Source organism: Dromiciops gliroides, chromosome 3 (genome assembly GCF_019393635.1).
Source record: "Dromiciops gliroides isolate mDroGli1 chromosome 3, mDroGli1.pri, whole genome shotgun sequence".
Classification (NCBI taxonomy): domain Eukaryota; kingdom Metazoa; phylum Chordata; class Mammalia; order Microbiotheria; family Microbiotheriidae; genus Dromiciops; species Dromiciops gliroides.
Window position 1 is genome coordinate 352872116 of NC_057863.1, and position 5417 is coordinate 352877532.

Here is a 5417-nt window from a genome sequence, read left to right on the forward strand (position 1 = left end):
CTGCTGCCTCCTTCAGCACAATCCTCAGATCAAAGCAAAAATGTCTGCTTGCATTTTCCAATCAGAAAAGGGATGCTAATTTGTACTCCTTAATGTGTGATGGTAAGAGACTCCTTCAATTAAATGAATTCTATAGCAGGCAAAACAAAAGGCACACAAAGAGGCCTCAGGCTGGAAGGCCGAAATTCTCATTAAATCAAAAGGTCCAGTATTCATTACCTCTTGCATCTGAGGCTAAACACTAAACATGGGGATCATCAAAGGGGGTTTAATGGGTTAAATTGAGAATATAATCTAATTAAAATATTAGACACCCAGGTAAATAGCTCTTTGATATTCATCTAACAGTTTCATTAAAAATGGGTGCTTGAGGTTTGAATTATTGGGGATTATCACTTTTAAGTAGAGACAACAAATTTAGTGACTTCATCAGACCTGCTTCAACATGTCTGTCACCATTTTGTGGAAGGGGGAAAGAAGACAGAAAAAAAAAATCACTATCTGGGAAACAAGTCGGAGATAGCTGAAAGAAAGAGCTCTTCCTGGGTCACTACACTCAGCCTAACTTCTTGATGCATCCGAGAGTGTTAACAGCAAAATTAAAGGGAGAAATAATTTTTAGGCCCCAAACCAAATCCTGAGCAAAAGTGGGTTAAGATCCTGAATGATTCAGACTAATCCTCCAGATTGATCAAACACAATGGATTCAGCTTTATACTTCCAGTTACCCAGTAACTTCCAGTTACTGACTCAGTTAAAAATTTTTTTTTTGCCTTTCCTTTTATTCCTTTTTTTTTTTTTTTTTTAGGCAATGGGGGTTAAGTGACTTGCCCACGGTCACACAGCTATGTCAAGTGTCTGAGGCCGGATTTGAACTCACGTACTCCTGACTCCAGAGCCGGTGCTTTAACCACTGCGCCATCTAGCTGCCCCCTTTTTTATTCCATTTTTTGATCATCAGAGGAGCAGTTTTATTAAAGTTGCTTATTAAGCAAGGGATATTTGCAAGGCATTATCAAAGATTTTTAAGACTTTGGACAAAAAGATATAAGCTTAACCTTCTAAACTAGTGATCTCCAAACTTTATTGACTAACACCCCATCAATAAAAAAAATTTTGAACATGAACTCCATACATGTGACATTTAGTATATATGCTTTTGTGATAGTATATTATGCACACAAAATGTAAAAAAGGATGAAATAAATAATATTTTAAAATATTTTATTTTGAATGATACAAAAACCATCTTTTACTAAAATATGTGGTTTGTGAGGGCCAAAATTTGATATACAGAGTGTTATTTGGGTGACTTGCCTTAATATTGGGCTCCCAGAAATATGAGGGACCTTTTAGGTTCTCCCTCCGCTCTGAACTGCCCTTTTTAGACATTTCTCCCAGGCCAATAAGAAAGGAGCCTCTAAGCTTTAGTTCACAAAAGGATCAGATTTTATTACTCGGGAATTAATCAAACAACAAAGGGGAAACTAATAAGAATCAAAGATAAGGAAAAAGGAAAATAGAAATACAGATAAATATTCTTAACTCTAAGCTTAACCTATTCACTGCCCAGACTGTTCCCAATTAAGCTAATTCAAAGGAATTTAGGGTTTTCCATAATTAGCTCATCAAACCTGAAAGTCTACAGTTGCTCATGCCACCAGAACAGCCAACACGCCACCTCAAGGGGAGTCGCCAAACAGAGAGCAAACACACCATCAGTGCGAGGCCCAAGAAGGAAAAAGACCTAGCCTTCCGGAAGCAGCCTGCCTCCCTTCAGGAGTGTTCAATCTCCCCTCTCCCAAAAGGGGAGGTCCTTCAAAAGCTGCCTATGGAGAGTTCTCCTTCTGACCTCAGTAGCATACATGACCTCGGGGTGGGCCAGGTGTGGCCCCTCCCAAATGATTCAGCTAAAACTGCGATATTAATCTTTATCACAAATAATTTTTACCACAGGTTGTAATATGATTTGAATTTGTTCATTTTTTTAAAATCATAGTTTAAAACTGTGATACATTGATTCAAAGGTCTGGTTACCAATTTGGTTTATTTTTATTCTTGGTTTTATAGTTAAAAAAGAGATGAAGACCAAATGAAAGAAGTTCACCATTGTCTGTGCTTATTAAATCATGATACTTGTTTTTCTTTCTTTTTTCTTTTTCTTTTTCTTTTTTTTTTTGTGGAGCAATGAGGGTTAAGTAACTTGCCCAAGGTCACACAGCTAGTAAGTGTCAAGTGTCTGAGGTTGGATTTGAACTCAGGTCTTCCTGAATCCATGCCTGGTGCTTTATCCACTGTGACATCTAGCTGCCCCCATGATACTAATTTTTCAATTCCATCCAACAATTATGCAAATTTTTTTGCTTAAATTTGGCTAGTACATTTTCCTTTTCCCTGATGTCTGTTGCATTTTTATATTTTTAACAAATGGGTTAAAACTCTTCATTTTTTTTTAGTGAGGCAGTTGGGGTTAAGTGACTTGCCCAGGGTCACACAGCTAGTGTTAAGTGTCTGAGGCTGGATTTGAACTCAGGTCCTCCTGAATCCAGGGCTGGCGCTTTATCCAACTGTGTCACCTAGCTGCCCCAAATTCTTCATTTTAAACAGGTTTAAAAAAAGAAAAAAGCAAAGAAAAATGGGGGACAGGGAAGGAAAAAAGAAAGTTATATGATAACTGTTATATATTTGAAAGGGATTGCAAATTGTACATAATGGATCTGCATTTTCAGGTACAATCTTCTGTTTTTCAAAACTACTTTGTTATGGAAATGCTTGTTTTATTTCTTAAATTCAGAATAAAAAAATTGAGTTTGAAAAAATTCTGTTTCCAGGTTTTAAACGTATGCAGAGGAGAGTTTTTAGTGGTGACATTTATGTCTCTTTGATGATGAAATCTTACTTTTAAAATGTCTTGCTGATAGTTATAATTTCAGATTATCATTAGCTAATATCTAAAGGCATAATTTACACTCAGGATGAGGTTCATTGTGAATGGCAATAGATCTAAATACATCTTTGAAATAATCATGGTCATTTTGAAACTTTTTTATTTGCCTTCTTGTCATATCTGATCAAATTGTCATCATTTTTTGCCTCACAATTGTGGCTGAAGAAGAGTTTATACCAAGGAGTAGGACCAGTGTAGACTTTTGTTGGATATTTAGTCTCCCATTATTAATCTTTTAACCCACTTATCCATTCTGTGAGGATTAGCTTAGTTTAGCTTTTGGTTTAGAAATAAACAGGAGTCCTACTCTTTTCTTTCCATACCCCAATGCACTGTTTTGTACACACTCTGAGGTATGCATACTGCTTAGGAAACCACTACTCTAGACTTGTAAGAGTTACCTGATTGCTGAAGGTGAGTTACTTTAATAAGTACTATTGAGGCATGGATTCATTCCATGGGCAAAAGGCAATGGCAAAGAAGCTAGACTCAGTGTGGGAAACAATCTGCACCAGGAACCACCTTGTCCTCCCTCAGGATGTGTGTCCATGGCATTGGAAGTGGGACTAGAGATTGATTTTTCAGTTCACATGGGTGGGGTTGTGGTTGAAATTTCATTCCTTAAGGATCCATATTTTTAGCTATGCAACTGATCCATACCCACAAGACTATGGGAATATTTCAAACTGGTTTTTTGTTTGTTTTTTAGTGAGGCAATTGGGGTTAAGTGACTTGCCCAGGGTCACACAGCTAGTAAGTGGTAAGTGTCTGAGGTCGTATTTGAACTCAGGTACTCCTGATTCCAGGGCCAGTGCTCTATCCACTGCGCCATCTAGCTGCCCCCCAAACTGGTTTTTTGAAGAATGTTTCCATAATGTAAATGTCTACAATAAATGGAAAAACCTTTTGTTTTCCATTGAACGGTTGTTTTCCTTATGAAACTGAGTAGTTCTATACCTGCTCAGTACACTGATGAGAACTGAACTTTGATTAATGGAGCTAAAGGAAGAATTTACCAGAGGTGTTTGTTCATTCTAAAAATGAACAGTATCTTCATCCAGTATTTTTTAAAAATTGAAGACTCTTTTCCATTTAAATCCATCACTAAATAAAATTTATTTTGTTTTCTTTAAGTTAGAAACAGAGCTCCCCTTTCTTTCGTTTTTCTTCTCTGCTGATTCAGATAACTCCACATTATCCATGGTAATCAAAGGGGAGCAGGAGATACTATGAGTAAACAAAATCCACTGAGAACTCAAGTTTCTTTTTGACCTACTGTTGATACTTCTTTTCTCACCAGAGCATATGATGCAGAGCGAAATGGACTGAGGCAATTTTCCTTTCATTTATCGGTTCTTCTCCATTCAGAGCAGTCAAATTATTAAAAGATGTTGAACAGTAGGAGAGTCAAAGCACTCTATAGTTCCTAGTCTAGATAATCACACTCTGAATAACAACTCTAAGAGTCGACTGAGGTAACTGCTGTGCTGGTCCTTCTTATCCTTTTCTCTAAGCAGGAAACAGTGACCTATTCTGCACTAAAGGAGCATCAAGGAGATAGTCACCCTTGATACAAACTGGATAGGGAGCCTTCTTTAAGGGTAGTTTGGATTCCAGGTGGAAGCTGATATATGTCTAATAACAGCTGGAGAGATAGTAAGCTAAACTTGCTGCAGTTGGTTCTGTAAATAATTTTAAGTACACGATTACCTAATTCAGTTCAATTTTTCTTTTTGCTTTAGTTTTTCAGAAACAGTTTTGTTTTAATTTTAAGAATCCCACCTAAGAGGGCCGCTAGGTGACACAGTGGATAAAGCACTGGCCCTGGATTCAGGAGGATCTGTGTTCAAGTCCAGTCTCAGACACGTGACACTTACTATCTGGCAAGTCACTTAACCCTCATTGCCCCGCAAAAAAAAAAAGAAAAGAAAAAAAAGGAATCCCACCTAAGGGATACAGGGTGACTATTACACACCATTGACTCAAAATTCTCAATTGGTATTAATGTTATTCTAATTACCAAACATGGTTTCTTTTTTTTCCCCTTTTTTCCAGTTACATATAAAAATAGTTTTCAGCATTCCTTTTTGTAAGATTTTGGATTCCATTTTTTTCTCCCTTCCTCCTTTCCTCCCCCTTCCCCAAGACAGCAAGCAATCTTATATAGGTTATCCAGTACAATCATGTTGAATTTCCACATTAGTCATGTAAGAAAAGAATCAGAACACAAGGGAAAAACCATGAGAAAGTAAAAGACAAAAAATAAGTGAAAATAGTATGCTTTGATATGCATTCTGACTCCATAGTTCTTTTTCTGAATGTGGAGAGCATTTTCCATCATGAGTCTCTTGGACTTTTCTTGGATCATTGAATTGCTGAGAAGAGCTATCTATCATAGTTGATTATCACACAATGTTGCTGTTACTGTGTACAATGTTCTCCTGGTTCTGCCCACTTCACTCAGCATCAG